Source organism: Rattus norvegicus, chromosome 1 (assembly GCF_036323735.1).
Source record: "Rattus norvegicus strain BN/NHsdMcwi chromosome 1, GRCr8, whole genome shotgun sequence".
Taxonomy (NCBI): Eukaryota; Metazoa; Chordata; class Mammalia; order Rodentia; family Muridae; genus Rattus; species Rattus norvegicus.
This window is the reverse complement of record NC_086019.1, coordinates 248271910-248296265: the sequence shown is the minus strand read 5'-3', so window position 1 is coordinate 248296265 and position 24356 is coordinate 248271910. Positions and strand designations below refer to the sequence as shown.

The 24356-nt window shown below is 38.4% G+C and overlaps 1 pseudogene across 1 annotated transcript in view; it reads right to left on the bottom strand.

Moving 5' to 3' along the window:
* Positions 1 to 23976, bottom strand: part of Cyp2c6_v1-ps2 (cytochrome P450, family 2, subfamily C, polypeptide 6, variant 1, pseudogene 2) — a 56564-nt pseudogene extending 32588 nt beyond the window's left edge. The window contains exons 1-6 of the transcript XR_005499678.2: positions 23763 to 23976; positions 21858 to 22020; positions 21533 to 21683; positions 20534 to 20694; positions 19283 to 19459; positions 356 to 497 (exon numbers count right to left, since the gene is read on the bottom strand). The product of XR_005499678.2 is annotated as a cytochrome P450, family 2, subfamily C, polypeptide 6, variant 1, pseudogene 2 (transcript). The remainder of the gene's footprint in view (positions 1 to 355; positions 498 to 19282; positions 19460 to 20533; positions 20695 to 21532; positions 21684 to 21857; positions 22021 to 23762) is intronic.
* Between the last annotated feature and the right edge of the window lie 380 nt (positions 23977 to 24356).

Below are 24356 nucleotides of genomic sequence, written 5' to 3'. Positions count from 1 at the left end.
AAGTAAGTTTTTACCTCTGTATACCTCAAAATTAGGTTAATTAGAAACATAGAAGGTAAGTACAAAAAGTTGCCTGCTCTGAAAACCTAATTTGGGGACAAAAAAAATGTATAGGCAAAACAAGCCAAAGAAGGCTGTAAGTGCCTGTCCCAGATTATCTCCAAAAGAACCCAGACACTTAACAACATTCTTTTCCTATGTGCACAGTCTCTTCATTCTTCTCATTCATCCTACACTTTCTGGCCAGTAGCACAAAAAGTCAACGGCAGACTTTTCTAAGAATAATACACAGGACATCAACAACATCTTCCCAGCATACTATGAGAATGCCAAGGTTCACCACCTGTGTCCTTACATGTGATTTCTGGATACTTCAGCAGGAGCAAAAGAGCATATCTCAGTGTTGTGCTTGTTGTCTCTGTCCCAGCACCAAACAAATCAGTCACAGTGATTGATAAGTTTTCAAGTGTAAATTCCGAATGTGGATTGTGACTTTCCTAAGAATTGGTTGATGTAATTTTCTGGTAAATTTTTTACAAGCACCTATGATAACAATGATTCTACAATATCACCCCATTTTCTGCATGGTTACCAACACAGAACTGAAAATGTAGTGCCAGAAGAAATTAACACAACATTGCAGAGACTAATACAGAGGATCTAAATTTCATTCCGTACACTCATATATTTTTGCTTGAATTCAGGGATACTCTACATCTAAATTTGTATGATAAAATTAGCATTAAGATTTAAAAGGGTGTAAACAAGATTGTTGTTCATTCATTAAAAACAAAAATCCATATGCTAAATATAGTGAGAAAAAATCAAAGGCATTTGACTCTAACAATATGGGGATCTCTGTTATGCTACGACTGGTCTATAATCCAAACTGCTTGCACTGTAGTAAAATAAACCAGTTCTTTCTTTAAGGTATTTATGCTACTCTTAAATCAATAGAATTGAGAAAGTGGTTACACACTGTACAAGATGTTACAAGCTTATATTACACATTTGTTATTCATTGCTTTGTTCACAACTTTATGGACTCAGTATTGCTGCAAATTTGCACCAAAGTTGAACTTGTAAAAAGTGTAAAAGTTCAAATATCTAGAAGGAATGGGGAAAAATAGTCTCACAATGTGAAAATACCATGGCTCCATTCCATAAGCGAGTCCACTAGTAACATGCCATGTATAGGGCAGAATAATTGGACAGTATAACCTGAGGAGAGAATAGGTCATGAAGACAGGGGAAATACACACAAATAGCTCTACTAGGATGAAGGAGAGAGTATATAGAACATAATTATGAAAATGAGGAATAAAGCCTAGCAGATAGCATATTATAGGGATTTCATCATATTATATCTATGGATATTTAGTCAGGATATCATTATTCATATATCCTAATTTAAAAATAAGTAACACTACAGTGTTTAATATTATGTAATAACACTATTAACACAATTTAAATCACCTTCTCTATGTTAGTATCTGTGAAAAATACAGAAAAATCTCCCTTTCTCATATTACTTCAGGTACTTTTGTTTCCTGAAATTCATTTTATCTTATTGTTCTGGTGGATCCTTCAGAAAAATCATGAGAAGTCATATATTGTCTTTTTTTCTTATTTAATTAGCCCTAGTACAGTAGTACAGATCAAGGCAATTGGCTGGGAAAGGCTAGTAAAAGCATGCATTCTTCAGTTCTAATTCTTTATTCCAGACAACAAAGTATGGCATGAAAGACAACAAATCATAACCTGCACCTGCACTTATGAATAAGTTTTTACAAATCTATGTCACATCCTGTTGTCCATTTTTTAATAGAAAGATGGCACCAAATGATTGTGGCCATATGTTCATTCTATGGAAAATGAGTATTCATGAGCTGACCCTACACAGAAAAAAATTTACAAGTCTATGCTCTAGCACAGTCATACTGATTGGTCTCTTTGAGAATTTCAGACCAATTCCTCTTATGAATATCAATGAAAAATTACACAATAAATATCTTACAAACCAAATCCAGGAACACATTAAAATGATCATACATCATGATAAAGCAGGCTTCATCCCAGGGATGCAGGGATGGTTCATTATACAGAAATTCATCAAGATTATTCACTAAATAAACAAATTCAAAGAAAAAGCCACATGAATATCTCATTAGATGCTGAAAACGCATTTGATAAAATCCAACACCCCTTCATGTTAAAAGTCTTGGAAAGATCAGAAACTCAAGGCCCATACCTGAACATAGTAAAAGCACTATACAACAAACCAGTAGCCAACATCAAACTAAATGGAGAGAAACTTTAAATAATCCCACTAAAATCAGGAACTAGACAAGGCTGCCCAATCTCTCCATACTTATTCAATGTAGTACTCAAATTGTACCCAAAGCAATTGGAAAACAAAATGAGGCAAAGAGGATACAGTTGGAAAGGAAGAACTCAAAATATCACTATTTGCAGATGATATGACAGTATATTTAAATAACCCCAAAAGATCTACCAGAGAAATCCTCAATGTGATAAATGGCAGCAAAGTGGCTGGATATAAAACTAACTCAAACAAATGAGTGGCCTACCTCTACACAAAGGAAAATCAGGCTCAGAAAGAAATTAGGGAAATGACGCCCTTCATAATAGTCACAATTAATATAAAATAACTCTGTGGAACTCTCATCAAGGAAGTAAAAGATCTGTATGACAAGAACTTCAAGTCTCTGAAGAAAGACCTCAGAAGATGGAAAGATCTCCCCTGCTCAAGGATTGGCAGGATTAATATTGTAAAATTGGCCATCTTGCCAAAAGCAATCTACAAATTCAGTGCATTTCCCATCAAAATTCCAACTCAATTCTTCATAGAATTAGAAAGAGCAACTTGCAAATTCATTTGGAATAACAAAAAAATCCAGGGAAGCAAAAACTATTCTCAACAATAAAAGAACTTCTGGGTTAATCACAGTCCCTGACCTCAAGACGTATTACAGAGTAATAGTGATAAAATCTGTTTGGTATTGGGACAGAGACAGACTGGTAGATCAATGGTATAGAAATGAAGAAACTGAAATGAACATACACACCTATGGTCATTTGATCTTTGACATAGGAACTAAAAACATCCAATGGGAAAAAAGACAGCATTTTCAACATATGGTGTTTTTAAACTGGCAGTCAGTAGGTAGAAGAATCCAAATTGTTTCATTTCCTTAATAATAATTATTTATTGTTTCTGCTTTTTCAATAGGATATTTTTATTTACATTTCAAATATTATCCCCTTTCCTGGATTGAAATCCATAAGCCCCTAGATCATTTCCCTTCCACTTCTTCTATGAGGGTGTTTCCCCAACCAACCAAAAGCCCCTTCCCACCTACCTCCAATAAGCCTATTAAAAAATGTGGTACAGAACTAAACAAAGAATTCTCAGTGAGGAATATGGAATTGCTGAAAAGTACCTAAAGAAATGTTGAACATCCCTAGACATCAGGGAAATGCAAATCAAAACAACTCTGAGATTCTACCTCATACCAGTCAGAATGGATAAGATAAAAAACTCAGGTGACAGCAGATGCTGGCAAGGATGTGGAGAAAGAGGAATACTTTTCCATTGTTGCTGGGATTGAAAGCTGATACAATCACTCTGGAAATCAGTCTGGAGTTTCCTCAGAAAATTGGACATAGGACTACCTGAGGAATCAGCTATACCACTCCTCAGCATATACCCAAAAGATGTTCCACTGTATAACAAGGACCCATGCTCCACTATGGTCATAGCAGCCTTCTTAATAATAGACAGGAGCTGGAAAGAACACAGATGTCCTTTAAGAAAGGAATGGAGACAGAAAATTTGGTACAGTTACACAATGGAATACTACTCAACTATTAAAAAGAATGACTTCATGAAAATGAAATTCTTACACAAATGGATGAAATTAGAAAATATCATCCTCAGTGTGGTAAGCCAAACACAAAAAAATCACAAGTGGTATGCACTCACTGATAAGTGGATATTAGCCCAAAAGCTCAGATTACCTTATTGACTATCCATATGAAGCTCAAGAAGGACAACCAAAATGTGGATGCTTCAGTATTTCTTAGAAGGTAGAACAAAAATATTCATAAGAGTAAATATGGAGACAAAGTTGGGAGCGCAGACTGAAGGAAAGGCCATCCAGAGACTCTGCACTTGGTGTTTCAACCCATATATAGTCACCAAACCTAGACAATATTGCTGATTCCAAGAAGTACATGCTGAAAGGAGCCTGATATAATTGTCTTCTGAGAGACTCTGCCAGATCATGACAAATACAGAGGCAGATGCTTGCAGACAACCATTGAACTGAAAATAGGGTCCCAATTGGATAAGTTAGAGAAAGTATTGAGGGAGCTGAATGGGTTTGCAACCCCATAAGAAGAACAATACCAACAAACCAAATCTTCCATGGACTAAACCACCATCCAAAGAGTATACATGGACATACTCATTGCTCCAGGTGCATATGTAGCAGAGTATGCCATTGTCAGCCCCCGGTTGGAGGAGAAGCCCTTGGTCCTGCCAAGGCTTGGTACCCAATTGAAGGGGAAAGTCAGGGCAGAGAGTTGGGTAGGGGTGGGTGGGAGGCTGGGGGAACACTCTCCCAGAAACAGAGGAAGGGGTAGATGGAATAGGGGGTTTATGCGTGGGAAACTGGATAAGGCTATAACATTTCAAATGTAAATTTTAAAATATCCAACAAAAAAACTTCTATTATTTATTTTAATTTTCATTTAAATTTTCTTGGACACTTTATATATTTACATTTCAAATGTTATCCCCTTTCCCTCCTCTCCCAGAATCTCCTCCCCTGTCTCTCTCCTTCTATGAAGATGCTCCCACTCCCACCTACCCACTCCAACTTCTATACTCTTACATTACCCCACATTGAAGACAGGAGACTTCCAAGGACCAATTGCTTTTCCTCCTATTGATGCTGGACAATGCCACCCTCTGCTACATATTCTCTACTTACCAAATGCTACATAGCAGACAATAACTAAGTGCTGCTCTACATACACAGTTTTCTAAGTCCACTTAACAGTGTGTCTGGATGCAAATGTAGAATCTAAAAGTTGATTGCATACTATGCCTTCTGACTTCATTGCCAATGTAATACATGTGCGTAAATTACTTAAATGATATATAGGATATTCATTGGTTTTCTCCTAAATATTCTTAAGAAGTATGTCTTTCTCAGTTTACATTCCAGATCACGAAATATTGCTGTTCACAGAGATCAGCATTTGAGCTCAAAACAGTCATTTCTGAGAAGCTTTTAAATGATGCTAACCTTTCACAGTTAGGTTATATGTATATATGATCATATATTCATATACAGAGTTGTACACATGCATGTGCATATACACATATGCACCCATATACATATGTCAGTTTTGCAGGCACACATTCCATATAATTAGTAGTCCTATACTACAAATAATAAAGTGACTACCTTGTCTTGGCATTTTATTACAAATAAAATTAATTTGTGACCCTGGTTGCTTGTTCATAAGTGCTAAATACAAAGTATTGATAGCAGTAAAGATAATAAGACTGACTTATACTTACTTCTCATTAGCTTAATTTGGTTAGGTAGTTTTCAATTTCCCATCTACATTTTTACTATTGTGCACATTTTCTATGTTACTCAGATTTATCTGGCTCAATGCAACTTGTACTGAGTTGTTCAACTGCCACTCTATGTGTGCCTTAGTCCAGAATAGCTTATACTTCCACTCAGGTCCATAGCTTCCACTACCAAAGATTGAGAAACTCCTCCCTCACCTGTGGACCTTACCCAGGGTCAAATCTTATCCCTAATTTGCATCTGGAACCTCTGGTCTATATCACTGGTCATATAACATCACCATCTTGGATATTCACTGGTACAATAAAACTATGAGCATTACAAGATACCTAACTACATTTGGATTAGTTTTAAAGACTGCAGCAAGGAATTTAGTACCCAGAAATGTGTTGCTGGTTAAAAGCCCATGGATGGAGAAGCCAAAAACCTGAGGTTACAGCTTACTGATGTTATAATGCTATAATGCTAATGGTCATAATGTTCAACTACTCTGTGTGTGTGTGTGTGTGTGTGTGTGTGTGTGTGTGTACACAAACTTGGGCTGTTATAAATTTAGGTACAATAAGTTTCTGTTTACAGATTAGAAGTCTATGCAGAGATGTGTGTATTGTAAAAGTGCAAAAAATAAGAGTCCGAGTACTCAGCCCTTTATTAACCCCATATTCCTGCTAAGAAGTGGTAGAAAAGCTGTAAGAATTAGAGGATATGATGCAGTGAAGTGATGTGCAAATAAATGACACACTTATGCACATTTGATCTTTGACAAAGAAGCCAAAAATATACAAAGGAAAAAAGAAAGCATCTTCATTAAATGGTGCCATTCTATCTGGATGTCTGTATGTAAAAAATTACAAATAGGCCCATATTTGTCACGATGCACAAAGCTCAAGTGCAAGTGTTTCGAAGACCTCAATATAAAACCAGATACACTGAATCTAATAGAACATAAAGAGGGGAAAGGGCCTTGAACTCATTGGCACAGGCAGAAATTTCCTAAAGAGAAATCCGATGGCTCATGCACTAAATTCAGGAATGGATAAATGGGACCTCATGAAACTGGAAAGCTTCTGTAAGGCATCAGACATAGTCAATAAGACAAATTGATATCCTACAGGTTGGGAAAAGGAGATAGGTGTTGGGGGAGAGTGTAGCTTAATCTTATATTGTGTGGGTGAAAGAACTGAAGCACTGAAGGCCAGCAGAAAGAATCAAAACAGGTGAATTCAGGAGGTAGGAGGTTGGGAGGACACTCTAGAATGTACCAGAGACATGGGAAGTGAGTGACTCTCTGGAATCAGAGAGGGCAGATACCCTAGATGAAAGGCCCCACATGGGGAGAAGGAAATTATTGAATTCGCCACCAGCAGAAAGACAGGTCATTAAATGAGAGATGGGGTTGCTATCACACAGCCAAAACTCTGACCCATAATTCTTCCTGTCTAACAGCAATGCAAGGATGAAAATGGAGAAGAGCCTGAGGAAAAGAAAGTCCAGTGACAGGCCCAAATTGGGGTCCAGCTCAAGGGGAAGCCCAAGACCTGACACCATTACTGACCCTATGGGGTGTTCACAAAAAGGGACCTACCATGACTTCTCTCCAAAAGACCCAACAAACAGCTGAAAGAGTCAGGTGCTGATATGAGTACCCAACCAATGAAAAAACTGCTTACCCTCCAGTTGAATTAGGGAAGAGCTGTAGGAAGCTAAAGAGGAGGGCAACCCTGTAAGAGGACCAGCAGCCTCAATTAACTTGGGACCCTGAGATGAGACACTGAATCACCAACCAGGCAGCATACACCAACTGAGATGAGACCTCCAACACATATACAGAAGAGGACTCCCAGGTCTGGGTTAAGTCAGAGAAGATGCATCAAACCCTTAAGGGACTGGAAGCCCTAGGAAGTTTAAAGGTCTGTTGGGATGGGTACGATGGTGACATCTTTCTTGAAACTGGTGGGTGGGGAGTATCGGGAAGCAGGGAGCAGGTATTGGATGTAGAACTCCCAGGGAGTGGATCACAAGGGGAATAAAATCTGGAGTGTAAAAATAAATAAATAAATAATGAATGAATGAATGAATAAGTAAACAAACAAACTCTCAAGAAAGAAATCAAGAAGATCTCAGAAAATGGAGAGATCTCCTATGATCATGAATTGGTAGAATTAACAAAATAACACTACCAAAGCAATCAATAGATTCGATGCAATCCCCAGTAATATCCCAACAAATATTGATTTTTATTTTCTTTTTTCTACATACAGTCTGCCAGTTAGACCAACACTAGTTTTTGAAGGAGTTGTCTGTTTTCCATTGTATATTTTTTGTCTTCTTTGTCAAAGATCAAGTGTCTGTAAGTTTATAATTTTATTTCTGGGTCTTGAATTCTATTCTGTTGACCAGTGTTTCTGTCCCTGTACCAATACAAACTTACAGACACTTGATCTTTGACAAAGAAGACAAAAATAACCAATATTTGTCACATTACACAAGCTCAAGTCCAAGTGAGTCAAGCAACTCAACCCTAAAACAAGATACTTTGAATGTACAATGTAACAAAATGGAAATTTGGAAAGAGCATGGAACTCATGTGCACAGGAGACTATTTCCTAAATAGAATGGCTACAATGGCTCAGGCTCTAAAATAAAGAATTGATAAATGGGACCTCATGAAACTGAAAAGTTCTGTAAGACAAGGACATTGTCATTAGGACAAATTGAAATACAACAGATTGAAAAAAATCTTCAGTAACTTGACATCTGATAGGGGTTAGTATTGAAAGTACAAAAAAAAAAAATCTCAAAAGCTAACCACTAAAAAACCAAAAACAAAAAAAAAAAACAAAAAGAAACCCCAAAAAACAATCAAAAATGAGGTATAAAACTTAACAGAGAATTCAAAAAAGAGGAATCTCGAATGCCTGAGAATCACTTAAAGAAATGATCAAAGTCCTCAGTGATCAGAAAAATGCAAATCAAAATGGCCCTGAGATTCCACAGTACACCAATCAGAATGGCTAAAATAAATAATTCAGGTGTCAGCACATGTTGGCAAGGATGTGGAGAAAAGGATCCTTCCTCCATTGATGGTAGGATTGCAAACTGGCACAACCACTCTGGAAATAAACTTGCAGGTTCCTCAGAAAATTGGAAATATATCTACCTGAAGACCCAGCATACCCGCAGAAGATGTGCCACCATGCCACAGGGTGTGTCTTCCCCTATGTTCATAGTGGCCTTCTGTGTGACAAACAGAAGTTATAAACAGCCCATATGTCCCCCAAAGGAAGAATGTGTTAGGAAAACATGGTTCATTTGCACAATGAAATATTATTTACCTATTAACAACAATGGCAACCTGAGTGAGGTAACTCAGACCCAAAAGGACATGCATGGCATGTACTCACTAATATATGCATATTAGCCAAAAAGTACAGAATTCCCAGGATACAGTCGTAGAATTCAAGAAACTAACAAGCCAAAGGGCACAACTGAGCATGCTTCAATCCACATGGCAGAGAGAAGAAAGCAATCATGGTGGGCGGGAGAGCAGATGGAAGAAGAGACCAGTCTGGGAAAGAAGCTGAGGTGGCAAAAGAAGAAACATTATCTTGTATTGGGGGAAAACAGGACTAAAGCCCTGAGGGTCAAATAAAAAAATGGAAACAGGCAACCTTGGAAGATGGGTTGTACGGGAACCCTCTAGAATGTACCAGAGATCTGGGAGGTGAGAGATTCTCAGGACAAAAAGGGAGGGACTCCAAAAGAAATGCCCTCAGAATATTGGACATAGAACTACCTGAGGACACAGCTATACACTCATGGGTATATACCGGAAAGATGCTCCAATATAACAAGGACACATGCTCCACTATGATCATAGCAGCCTTATTTATAATAGCCAGAGAATGGAAACAACCCAAATGTCCCTCAACAGAAAAATTGATACAGAAAATGTGGTACATTTACACAATGGAGTACTACAGAGCCATTAAAAATAATGATTTCATGAAATTCACAGAACTAGAAAACATCATCCTGGGTGAGTTAACACAGTCACAAAAGAACACACAGGGTATGTATTCATTGACAAGTGGATATTGGGACAAAATCTCAGAATACCAACAACACAACTCAGAGACCATTGAAGCTCAAGAAGAAAGAAGACTGAAGTATGGATGTTTCGGTCCTACTTAAAAAGGGGAGCAAAGTAATCACAGGAGGTTTAGTGTTAGAGGAACATGAAAGGAATAGTGGAGGGGGAGAGGAAAAACAGGGGGCCAGGCTCAGGTTTGGAAGGAGACAGGGGAGATGTTCAGAAGAACAGGAAATTGAACAGAGGATAAAGAATGGAGAAGAGACTGAATGACAGACCACCATATACTGACACACATGGGAGTTTGAGAAAGGACTGAGGTAACTGAGGGGGGTTGCAAGCCCATAGTAAAAATAACAATATCATCCAACTAGACAGTCCAGAGCTCCCAGGGACTAAACCACCAATGAAAGAAGGCACATAGAAGGACCCAGGGCTCCAGCTGCATATGTAGCAGAGGACAGAGTTATCTGGCATTCATGGGAGGGGAGGCCCTTAGTCCTATGAAGGGTTGATATCCCAGTGTAGGGGAATGCTAAGGCAGTGAGTTGGGAGTGAATCAGTGGGTGGGGAAGTTACCTCATACAGGGGAATAGGGTAAACTGAGAAGGAGGATAACATTTGAAATGTAAATAAATAAAAGAACAAGTAAAAAATTTTAAAAAAGGAAATGCCCTACAGTTGGAGAGGGGACAGGTAGAGTCCACCTCAGGTAGAAAGACAGAATGTCAAGTGAAGGGATTGGGTTGCCATCCCGCAGTCAAAGACTCTGACCCAGAATTGTTCCTGTCTGAAAGAACTGCAGGGACAAAAATGGAGAAGAGACTGAGTGAAAGGAGGTCCAGTTACAGGCCCAAATTGGGATCCAGCTCAAGGGTAGCACCAAGGCCTAACACTATTACTGATACTATGGTGCATTTGCAAACAGGAGCCTAGCATGGCTGCTGTCTGAGAGGCTAAGGAAGCAGCTGAAAGAGTCAGATGGAAATACTTACAGGATACTGAAGTACAGAAGCTGTGGACCCTGTGGTCGATTAGGGAAAAGTTGGAAAAAAGTGAGGAGGAGGAGGGGAACCCCATAGGAGGACGAGCAGTCTTCCTAGACTCCCAAGGTCTTCCTTGTGCCACCAACAAGGCAGCATACACCAGCATATTTGAGGCCCCCAATGCATATACAGGAGAGGAATACCTGGTCTAGCCTCAGGGAGAGAAGATACACCTAACCCTTGAGAGCATTGAGGCTCCAGGGTGAGTGAATATCTAATGACATGATACTGTTGGGGACAAATTATTGGAGACAGGGGCACTGCTGAAATATAGGATGAAGAACAATCAGAAGGCAGACTGAGAGGGAGATAAAAACTGGACTGTAAAAAACATTAATGAAGTCCCCTGCAGTCCAGACACTGCCTAGAACTGAAGGGACCCGATCAAAAGTTCCCTGAACTCAAATCCCTTGGGAGGGAGAGTTAAACCTTCAGAGGGACAGACATGGATGGGAAGCCAGAAGAGATTATACTCTGCCCACATTTCTTACTCCAGAGGAAAACACCAAATTCGATCTGGGATCCTGGTGCACAGGGGCCCCGGGAAAAGGCAGCACAGGCCCTCCTGGTTGCCGCCCTCACAGAGAGCTCAAAAGCAGCCCCCCATGAGCAACTTCAGCCGAGGGACCACAGGTAAGACCAACTTTTCTGCTCCAAGCGGCATGCCTGGTGGACTCAGGACACACAGAGGCAAAATTCCTCTGGGACTGGACACTTCCGGTTCTTAGCTGGAGCCCTAACCCCACTGATTCCTGCCCAGAGTTCAATGCTCCCAAACCCCTTGGGAGAGAGAGCTCACAACCTGGACAGGTGGGGACTCCTGAGATTGCAGGGTGGGAGAAACCATGAATACTGTCCATTCCTGCCCACATCCCTGGCACAAGAGGAAACTGTATACGGCCTCTGGGAACCAGAAGATAGAGGCACTCGAATGGCAGATTCCCTGCAGTCCAGACACCAGCCGGACCTGAAGGTAACTGGTCAACAGTTCTCTGCACCCAAATCCCATGGGAGGGAGAACTAAACTTTCAGAAGAGCAGACGCGCCTGGGAAGCCAGAAGAGACTACATTCTGTCACATTTCTGACTCCAGAGGAAAACACCTAAAGCCATCTGTGACCCCAGTGCACGGGGCCTGAGGAAAAGGCTGCGCAGGCCCTCCTGGTTGCTGCCCTCACAGAGAGCTCAAAAGCAGCCCCCAACAAGCAACTCGAGGCAGGGGACCACAAGTAAGACCAACTTTTCTGCTCCAAGAAACCTGCCTGGTGGACTCAGGACACAGGCCACAGGAACAGCTGTAGACCAGTAGACATGAAAGACTACACGCCCAAAAGCAGAACACTCTGTTCCCATAACTGGCTGAAAGAAAACAGGAAAACAGGTCTACAACACTCCTGACACACAGGCACATAGGGCGGTCTAGCCACTCTCAGAAATGGCATAACGAGGTAACACCAGAGAAAACCTGACGGTGAGAGGCAAGCACAGGAACACAAGTAACAGAAAACAAGACTACCTGGCATCATCGGAGCCCAATTCTCCCACCAAAGCAAACACTGAATATCCAAACACACCAGAAAAGCAAGATCTAGATTCAAAATCACATTTGATCATGATGATGGAGGACTTCAAGAAAGACATGAAGAACTCCCTTAGAGAAACAGAGGAAAACATAAATAAACAAGTAGAAGCATATAGAGAGGAATCACAAAAATCCCTGAAAGAATTCCGGGAAAACACAATCAAACAGGCGAAGGAATTAAAATCGGAAATAGAAGAAATAAAGAAAGCACAAAGGGAAACAACACTGGATATAGAAAACCAAACAAAGAGACAAGGAGCCATAGATAAAAGCACCACAAACAGAATACAAGAGATAGAAGAGAGAATCTCAGGAGCAAAAGATTCCATAGAAATCATTGACACAACGTTCAAAGATAACGTAAAATGGAAAAAGCTACTGGTCCAAAACATACAGGAAATCGAGGACACAATGGGAAGATCAAACCTAAGGATAATAGGTATAAAAGGGAGTGAAGACTCCCAGCTCAAAGGAGCAGTAAATATCTTCAACAAAATCATAGAAGAAAACTTCCCTAACCTAAAGAAAGAGATGCCCATCAACATACAAGAAGACTACAGAACTCCAAATAGATTGGACCAGAAAAGAAAATACTCCTATCACATAATAGTCAAAACACAAAATGCACAAAACAAAGAAAGAATATTAAAAGCTGTAAGGGAAAAAGGTCAAATAACATATAAAGGCAGACCAATCAGAATCACACCAGACTTCTCACCAGACACTATGAAGGCCAGAAGATCCTGGACTGATGTCATACAGATCCTAAAAGAACACAAATGCCAGCACAGGTTACCGTATCCAGCAAAACTCTCAATAAAAAATAGATGGAGAAACCAAGATATTCAATGACAAAACCAAATTTACACAATATCTTTCTACAAATCCAGCCTTACAAAGGATAATAAGTGGTAAAGCCCAAAATAAGGAGGCAAGGTATACCCTAGAAAAACTGAGAAACTAATCGTCTTGGCAACAAAACAAAGAGAAGAAAATCACACAAACATAACCTCATATCCAAATACGAATGTAACAGGAAGAAATAATCACTATTCCTTAGTATCTCTCAACATCAATGGCCTCAACTCCCCAATAAAAAGACATAGATTAACTAACTGGATACACAACAAGGTCCCTGCATTCTGCTGCCTACAGGAAACACACCTCAGAGACAAAGACAGACACTACCTCACAGTGAAAGCCTGGAAAACAACTTTCCAAGCAAATGGTTGGAAGAAGCAAACTGGAGTAGCCATTCTAATATCAAATAAAATCAATTTTCAACTAAAAGTCATCAAAAAAGATAAGGAAGAACACTTCATATTCATCAAAGGAAAAATGCACCAAGATGAACTCTCAATCCTAAATATCTATGCCCCAAATACAAGGGCACCTACATACGTAAAAGAAACCTTACTAAAACTCAAAACACATATTGCACATCACACAAAAATAGTAGGAGATTTCAACACCCCACTCTCATCAATGGACAGATCATGGCAACAGAAATTAAACAAAGACATAGACAGACTAAGAGAAGCCATGAGCCAAATGGACTTAACAGATATTTATAGTACATTCTGTCCTAAAGCAAAAGGATATACCTTCTTCTCAGCACCTCAGGGTATTTTCTCCAAAATTGACAATATAATTGGTCAAAAAACGGGCCTCAACAGGGACAGAAAGATAGAAATAAGCCCATACGTGCTATCGGACCACCACGGCCCAAAACTGGTCTTCAATAACAATAAGGGAAGAATGCCCACATATACGTGGAAATTGAACAATGCTCTACTCAATGATAACCTGGTCAAGAAGAAATAAAGAAAGAAATTAAAGAATTTTTAGAATTTAATGAAAATGAAGGTACAACATACCCAAACTTATGGGACAAAATGAAAGCTGTGCTAAGAGGAAAACTCATAGGTCTGAGTGCCTAAAGAAAGTAACAGGAAAGAGCATATGTCACCAGCTTGACAGCACACCTAAAAGCTCTAGAACAAAAAGAAGCAAATACACCCAGGAGGAGTAGAAGGCAGGAAATAATCAAACACAGAGCTGAAATCAACCAAGTAGAAACAAAAAGGACCATACAAAGAATCAACAGAACCAAAAGTTGGTTCTTTGAGAAAATCAACCAGATAGATAAACCCTTAGCCAGACTAACGAGAGGAAACAGAGAGTGTGTCCAAATTAACAAAGTCAGAAATGAAAAGGGAGTCATAACTACAGATTCAGAGGAAATTCAAAAAATCATCAGATCTTACTATAAAACCCTATATTCAACAAAACTTGAAAATCTGCAAGAAATGGACAAGTTCCTAGACAGATACCAGGTACCGAAGTTAAATCAGGAACAGATAAACCATTTAAACAATCCCATAATTCCTAACAAAATAGAAGCAGTCATTAAAGGTCTCCCAACCAAAAAGAGCCGAGGTCCAGACAGGTTTAGTGCAGAATTGTATCAGAGCTTCATAGAAGACCTCATACCAATATTATCCAAACTATTCCACAAAGTTGAAACAGATGGAGCACTACCCAATTCCTTCTATGAAGCCACAATTACTCTTATACCTAAACCACACAAAGACCAAACAAAGAATGAGAACTTCAGACCAATTTCCCTTATGAATATCGATGCAAAAATACTCAATAAAATTCTGGCAAACTGAATCCAAGAGCACATCAAAACAATCATCCACCATGATCAAGTAGGCTTCATCCCAGGCATGCAGGTATGGTTTAATAATGGAAAACAATTAAGGTGTTCTATTATATAAACAAACTCAAAGAACAAAACCACATGATCATTTCATTAGATGCTGAGAAAGCATTTGACAAAATTCAACACCCCTTCATGATAAAAGTCCTGGAAAGAATAGGAATTCAAGGCCCATACCTAAACATAGTAAAAGCCATATACAGCAAACTAGTTGCTAACATTAAACTAAATGGAGAGAAACTTGAAGCAATCCCACTAAAATCAGGGACTAGACAAGGCTGCCCACTCTCTCCCTACTTATTCAATATAGTTCTTGAAGTTCTAGACAGAGCAATCAGAAAACAAATGGAGATCAAGGGGATACAGATTGGAAAAGAAGAAGTCAAAATATCACTATTTGCAGATGATGTGATAGCATATTTAAGTGGTCCCAAAAGTTCCACCAGAGCACTACTAAAGCTGAAAAACAACTTCAGCCAAGTGGCTTGGTATAAAATTAACTCAAATAAATCAGTAGCCTTCCTCTACACAAAAGAGAAACAAGCCGAGAAAGAAATTAGGGAAACGACACACTTCATTATAGACCCATATAATACAAAGTACCTCGGTGTGACTTTAACCAAGCAAGTAAAAGATCTGTACAATAAGAACATCAAGACTCTGAAGAAAGAAATTGAAGAAGAACTCAGAAGATGGAAAGATCTCCCATGCTCATGGATTTGCCGGATTAATATAGTAAAAATGGCCACTTTACCAAAAGCGATCTACAGATTCAATGCAATCCCCATCAAAATACCAATCCAATTCTTCAAAGAGTTAGACAGAACAATTTGCAAATTCATCTGGAATAACAAAAGGATAGCTAAAATTATCCTCAACAATAAAAGGACTTCAGGGGGAATCACTATCCCTGAACTCAAGCAGTATTACAGAGCAATAGTGATAAGAACTGCATGGTATTGGTACAGAGACAGACAGATAGACCAATGGAACAGAATTGAAGACCCAGAAATGAACCCACACACCTATGGGCACTTGATTTTTGATAAGGATCCAAAAACATCCAATGGAAAAAAGATAGCATTTTCAGCAAATGGTGCTGGTTCAACTGGAGGTCAACATGTAGAAGAATGCAGATCGATCCATGCTTATCACCCTGTACAAAGCTTAAGTCGAAGTGGATCAAGGACCTCCACATCAAACCAGACACACTCAAAGTAATAGAAGAAAAACTAGGGAAGCGTCTGGAACACATGGGCACTGGAAAAAATTTCCTGAACAAAACATCAATGGCTTATGCTCTAAGATCAAGAATCGACAAATGGGATCTCATAAAACTGCAATGCTTCTGTAAGGCAAAGGACACTGTGGTTAGGACAAAACGACAATCAACAGATTGGGAAAAGATATTTACCAATCCTACAACAGATAGAGGCCTTATATCCAAAATATGCAAAGAACTCAACAAGTTAGACCGCAGGGAGACAAATAACCCTATTTAAAAAATGGGGTTCAGAGCTAAACAAAGAATTCACAGCTGAGGAATGCCGAATACCTGAGAAACACCTAAAGAAATGTTCAACATCTTTAGTCATAAGGGAAATGCAAATCAAAACAACCCTGAGATTTCACCTCACACCAGTGAGAATGGCTAAGAACAAAAACTCAGGTGACAGCAAATGCTGGTGAGGATGCAGAGAAAAAGGAACACTCCTCCATTGTTGGTGGGATTGCAGACTGGTACAACCATTCTGGTAATCAGTCTGGAGGTTCCTCAGAAAATTGGACATTGAACTGCCTGAGGATCCAGCTATACCTCTCTTGGGCATATACCCAAATGATGCCCCAACATATAAAAAAGACATGTGCTCCACTATGTTCATTGCAGCCTTATTTATAATAGCCAGAAGCTGGAAAGAACCCAGATGCCCTTCAACAGAGGAATGGATACAGAAAATGTGGTACATCTACACAATGGTATATTACTCAGCTATCAAAAACAATGACTTTATGAAATTCATAGGCAAATGTTTGGAACTGGAAAATACCATCCTGAGTGAGGTAACCCAATCACAGAAAAACACACATGGTATGTACTCATTGATTAGTGGCTATTAGCCCAAATGCTTGAATTACCCTAGATGCCTAGAACAAATGAAACTCAAGAGGGATGATCAAAATGTGAATGCTTCACTCCTCTTTAAAAGGGGAACTAGAATACCCTTGGCAGGGAATAGAGAGGAAAAGATTAAAATAGACTCAGAAAGGACACCCATTCAGAGCCTGCCCCACATGTGGCCCATACATATAGCCATCCAATTAGACAAAATGGATGAAATAAAGAAGGGCAGGCTGACAGGAACCGGATGTATATCTCTCCTGAGAGACACAGCCAGAATACACCAAATACAGAGGCGAATGCCAGCAGCAAACCACTGAACTGAGAATAGGACCCCATTGAAGGAATCAGAGAAAAAAACTGGAAGAGCTCGAAAGGGCTCCAGACCCCTTATGAACAAGAATGCCAGGCAACCAGAACTTCCAGGGACTAAGCCACTTCCTAAAGACTATACATGGACTGATTCTGGACTCTGACCACATAGGGAGCAATGAATATCCCAGTAAGATTACCAGTGGAAGGGGAAGCCCTGGGTCCTGCTAAGACTGAACCCCCAGTGAACTAGATTGTTGGGGGGAGGGCGGCAATGAGGGGAGGATGGGGAGATGAACATCCATACAGAGGGGAGTGGGAGGGATTAGGGGAAATGTTTGCCCGGAAACCGGGAAAGGGAATAACACTCGAAATGTAAATAAGAAACACGCAAGTTAATAATAAAAAAAAACTAAACAAAAAAACAGTGACTTTATGAAATTCATAGGCAAATGGATGGAACTGGAAAATATTCTCCTGAGTGAGGTTACCCAATCACATTAAAACACACATGGACTCATTGATAAGTGGCTATTAGCCCAAATGCTCAAATTACCCTAGATGCACAGAACACATGAAACTCAAGGATGACCAAAATGCGAATGCTTCACTCCTTCTTTAAAAGGGGAACAAGAATACCCTTGGAAGGGAATAGGGAGGCAAAGTTTAGAACAGAGGCAGAAGGAACACTCATTGAGAGCCTGCCCTACATGTGGTCCATACATATACAGCCACCAAACTAGATAAGATGGATGAAGCAAAGAAGTGCAGTCCGACAGGAACCGGATGTAGATCTCCTGAGAGATACAGCCAGAATACAGCAAATACATAGGTGAATGCCATCATTACACCACTGAAATGAGAACGGAACCCATGTTGAAAGAATCAGAGAAAGGAATTTTAGAGCTTGAAGGTGCTTGAGACCACAAGAACAACAATGCCAACCAATCAGAGCTTCTAGGGACTAAGCCAATACCCAAAGATTATACATGGACTGATCCTGGACTCCAACTGCATAGGTACCAATGAATTGCCTAGTAAGAGCACCAGTGGAATGGGAAGCCCTTGGTCCTACCAAGACTGAACCCCCAGTGATCGTGATTGTTGGGGGGAGGGTGGTAATGGGGGGAGGATGGGGAGGGGAACACCCATAGAGAAGGGGAGGGGAAGTGGTTAGGTGGATGTTGGCCCAGAAACCGGGAAGGGGAATAACAATCGAAACGTAAATAAGAAATACTCAAGTTAATAAAAATGAAAAAAACCTTAAAAAAATTTAAAGAATAAAACAAAACCAAAAATTGAAATAAATAAAATTAAAATCTCTTTCCTATTTCAGAAAATGCTTAAGGCACAAAATGATAATTATATATGAATAGTTTTCTTACATAATATATTAAATAAATAATAAATGAAAATCCCATGATGGCATGAATTTGGAAAAGCAGTGGAAAAAAATACAAAGCTTATTTATTCCCAATTTCTTATACTTTATCACATGATTTGAGTCGGTTTACATCTCTGCTGCACTTCATGTTGTCTTTTTCCTCAGTTATGTTACTTTTTGTGGTGAAATAACTGTCAATGTGTTCTGATTAACCAATTCCCCTTATGTGTTCCTGAATCCATATTGTACTTTCATGGCTCAATAACTATTCAAGTTGGTTTTCAAATGACACTGAACCGAGGCTTTTCAAAGCTCTGGCAAATAAGTTTTCAGTGACTGTGAATTTACTTGAAAAATGAAATGAATGAATATATATATCAATGCTTTACCTGCTTCCACTTAATTAGGTAATAATCAATAAAGTCCTGAGGATTTGTAACATCCAGTGATTCTTGATGCTCTTTTATTTTCTTCAGAAGGTAGTTTCTAATATGATACACATTTTTAGCTAATGTCGTATGACTTCCCGGACAATAATCAATTAAAACAGGGAAAAAACTGCAAAACTACATGGAAAAACACCAAGGATTTATTAAATGCATAAGGGATAGTAAAGAAATACATACATACTATAATCTAGCAATTCTCATTGGGATTTATAATTACATATATGGCTTAGGTTCACCTTGAAAAAGAGTTGCTCCATTTTAGTATAATAATATTATATATAAACTCTATGCTAGTAGAAGAATTGAGGAAGAAAATCCTGCTCATATAATTCTGGTTCATAGTGAATTTTTCCACATTCAGTAATAATTCAATTTTACCTGCAAAGTTTAAATATTATATGATATAAAGTAATGTAATCCATACATTCTGGATGCCAGTATATGTTAAGAAAATAGGGTAAATAATTTACTGCAGAAAGCTTTTCAATCAGCCAATCTCTGAGATGAAGTGAAAGCATAGAATTGTGTGGGTCTCTAAAGCTGCTTTGACAAAAATTATACACCTTTATTTACTTCTCTGTGGTCCATAACTACTATATAGAAAGAGAGCAGGAGATGCTAATTCCTCACATGGAAAGATTGTCACGACATTAGTGACCTACACACCATACAACCATTCATACCACCATTTCTTCTTGTCCCCATGTCAGAGAGGATCCAAAATAAAGCAGCAAATATTCCAATGGTTTCAGTGCTTCCTGTATCATTATCCAAAGTTTCCTTTAGCAGATTATTTTCTGTCTACACTGAGCATTTATGCCAAATACTGAAATGTATAGGTCTTAACTTTTCGCAGTACAAGAACTTGTGAGTAATGCAAGAATATTCTTTCATGAGTGACTGAATATCTTTCTAAAAATCAATGGATTAATTTGTAGAAAAAGCTCTCTGAAAGTCAATGACTAAAAATAACATCACATAGGAAGCTAAGTAGCTTGAGCCATCTTGGCATTTGTGCTTTGTTTATCTGTTGGTTAAGCAAAGGATGTAGACATCCCTTCCAGAGGTCCTATCCATACTACTCTAGGCAGGTCATGTGTATCATTACATCACTATTAGTCCCCTTGTAATTTGACCTGAGAAAAAGAATAGTCACAAGTTTGCTTTCAGGAGGAGATGAATTTTACTCACCTGTGTCCAGGGACTGCTCAAAATCTTCATGTTCTCATTGAGTTTTTCCATCAAGTTAAGAAAATCCTGATCTTTATAATCAAAACGATTCTGGAAAATAATGGAGCAGATGACATTGCAAGGAGCACAGCCCAGGATAAACGTGGGGTCACAGGGTGAGCCTGAGGAATGTGAAACAATTGCAATATGTTATTAAAATATACCAAGAGGGCACTTTATCTTTGTTAATAGGTAAAATCCTGGAGAAATTTTAAACTTCACTAAAATATGATTTTCAGTCTTCATTTTATTTTGGAGAAAGTACTTAAAGACAAGTTTCTTCATAATTTAAGCAGATAACTTGACTGTTCTGTGAAAGATATTTCAGGGGTGAGTAGCATTCACATAGCAATTGAAGATCTGTTCATCACCTAAGCCAAAACAGCGAATACAGAGAGAAATGGTTTACACAACAGAAGACAGATATGTAATATACTTAGCAAAAATGAGATGTTGTTAATGAAAACAGTTCAAGGTTACTTATACATGTCATTTTATTAAGTTCTTTGTGTTTGAAGATTAGTACTGTCATGTGTAATTTCTTAAAGCATACAAAACATAATAAAATGAAATTATGATAATTTTTCAAATCATGATGAAATTCTATTACATAGCCAAAGAATGAAATTATATTTTGACTCATAATACCCAGGACTATGAAAACGAGCATTCAAGACACATTGCCACATCAGTGAATTTGGGGAGATGAAAGTAGGTCCACAAAATGAAAACAAATATCATCTGGTTTGGGATATATAGATGTAGATGATGTCACTACCACCATTATCAATATCAACTCTTCTGTACTAAAATGATCAGCAATAAATAAGTTATGTTCGCGCTAAGAATGGAACTCATTAGAAAATTAAAATAAAAGCTGTGATAAAGTAATGCCAGTAGATCCTTTGATCCTTTGTACTCTAACAGGATGGAAAACTCAAAACACAAAAATTTACTTACCATTGGTTTTCCTCATGTTCCTCCACAAGGCACCGTGCTTCCTCTTGAACACGATCCTCAATGTTCCTTTTCCCCATGCCCAAATTCCGCAGAGTCGTGAGTGTAAAGCGTCTTATTTCTTTCCATCTATTTCCATGGCTAAAAATAATTCCTAAACAAATGGGAATAGAAACTACAATGTGATCTCAGAAAGAAAGAGGGCACTGGAGAAAACACAACCCTAGAGAGGCATAGTCTGAGCCCCAGGATCAAGTCTGGCCTTTGCTGTCTATCTTCTTCCTCAGTGTGAATGCTACCCAGCTCACCCATAAAAATGCATACTTACCAAGGTCTTTATTAATTTTTTCAGCTACTGGGAAGCTCCCTCTTTCAGCAAACTCCTCCCCGTGATCAATCAAGGCTTCTTTTACTGCTTCATATCCATGCAATATCACAGTGGGCTTCATGCCAAAGTAAAGAGTAAATACAGGACCATACACTTTTGAGAACTGGAAATTGAAAAGCAACCAATAGGTACTTGTCACTTTTCAGTGATGTCACAATGGCCCAGGCACTTGATATTTAGAATACAACAAAGTACCGCATCAAAATATTCAGCAGGTCTCTTGATTGTGTTTCAGTAAGTACTTCAGGCAAAAGTTTTCCAAATTCATTTTGGGACTGAATTGCTCATGAATAAAAGATCCATTCCATGGGCAGTCACCAAACCCTGGCAACTGTTACTGATTCAATGTTGTGCTTGCAGACAGGAACTTAGCATGACTTTCCTATGAGAGGCTCAAAGAGCAACTGATTGACAAAGATATAGATGTTTACAGTCAAAAATTGGACTGTAGGAAGAGTAAGGAAGAGTGGGAAGATTGAAGGAACATAAGGGAATAGCAATCCCATAAGAAGCCAAAGAGTGTTAACTAACCTGGGCCACTGGGAGTTTTCAGGGACTAAATCACAAACTAAAGAGAATACAAACCCTGAACTGAGGCTTCTGGCACATATATAGGAGAGGACTACCTTGTCTTGCTTCAGTGGGAAAGGATGTGCCTAATCCTACAGAGACTTTATACACCAGGGAAGGGGGATGAATAAGGGGCACCTTCTCAGAAACAAAGTGGAAGGAGAATGAGGAAGAACTATGCAAGGGGGATGATAGTCAATATTGGGGAGGTAAATAACATAATAATAATAATAATAATAATAATAATAATAATAATAACTAATATTGTTTTAAAAATGTAAAAGTACTCAACATTTAAAAGTACTCTTTTTTTATGACTTGATGCCTGGACAATCTAATTCCATGTTCGCTCATACTAAAATAAGTGTCAATGCTCAGATGATGATTTCAGCAACACCTGTAAGGACTTTTCTGTGCAGCTTAGCTTCAGGAATAAAAGAGAAAATCCATAGTGAGGACCCCAAGTTAATTCTATCATTACTACAAGTGTGGAGACTGTGTAGTACCAAAGCTGCACAAAGCATGGGCATCTGCTAAGAGAACAGTTTCACCCTGAGGCATTCATGGTCCCAGGCACAGAATAAAAGTCAATTTGAATAGTATCAAATATGTTTAGTTCTCTTATTTCCTGTGTTTTGCCTCATCTATGGATATTTTATTTTAATAAAACATCAGTTATTTAGGGAACTTCAATACCAAAAGATAATAAATACACATCTTTAAAATGCTGCATGATTTGGTGGATGGTGTCATATGCCCTTTTCCAGAGACTTAGCAAAAATATGGAAACAGCAATAAAATAAAGAAAAGAAGTGTACATAGCTTTTGCAATTTTCCAAATGTTATTTTAATATGTAAAGACCCAAAGTTCTCTAATTCACCATAGAAATTGTTTTTTCTTCAATTTCTCTGGGGATAGAAATGAACCTTCACAGGATTCTAACTTTACAATCATTAATCAATTACAAGGCCATTTGGCCAAGTCCTGAAATTGTAAATGAAAATAAGATTATACAGACTTTACAGGTTATAGTTATGAATATATGTATATAAATATACCTATTTGCATGTACCAATTAATAAAAGAATGGCCATGGATTGTATAAAAGAAAAGTAGGAGTGTATGGGAGGGTTTGGAAAGAGAAAATGAAAGAGGAATATATTATGATCTCAAAATAATAATTATGTAATTATAATCTCAAAATGAAAAGAAATTTTTAAAAGAGTTATATTCACCTTTCCTTGCAAGGTAAAAGAAGAGCATAAGCATATTACACTGGTTAAGGATTGGGTAATGTTCTTCACATTTAGCTGAAAGATATTGCCAATAATTGGGAGAGGAATAGGGCCTGGGGGGAGCTTTCCTCTCCCAGAACTCTGTCTCCAGATTGACAGGAGAATAAGACAGGTGAGAGTGAGCACCAGCAACATGACCAGATCCATTGAGTTTCTCCTTATTGACATAGCTCTGCCAGGAAGCATAGAGCTTTTATCATGTGGCTGCTAAATCAATATTGCATAATTGACTAATTAGCTACGTGCTGATCTTTGTCTTTTACATGAACTTTATCCTAGGGACAATAACAAAAATAAGCTCTTCTTCATTCTTAAACATCTCATTACATAACTCAAACTATTTACTTATCTGTTTGACCTTCCCAAGGTGAGAAGTATATGCATGAGCCACCATGCCCAAGTTTAACTGTATATTTAACTGGGTGTTTAATTGAAATATTTGTTACCTCAAACATTTACACATGCATTCTCAATAACTGTAACTTTATAAATATTTAATACCCCATTTTTTCATTGGGTTGTTTGGTTCTTTGATGGTTAGCTTTTTGAGTTCTTTATGGATTTTGGATATTA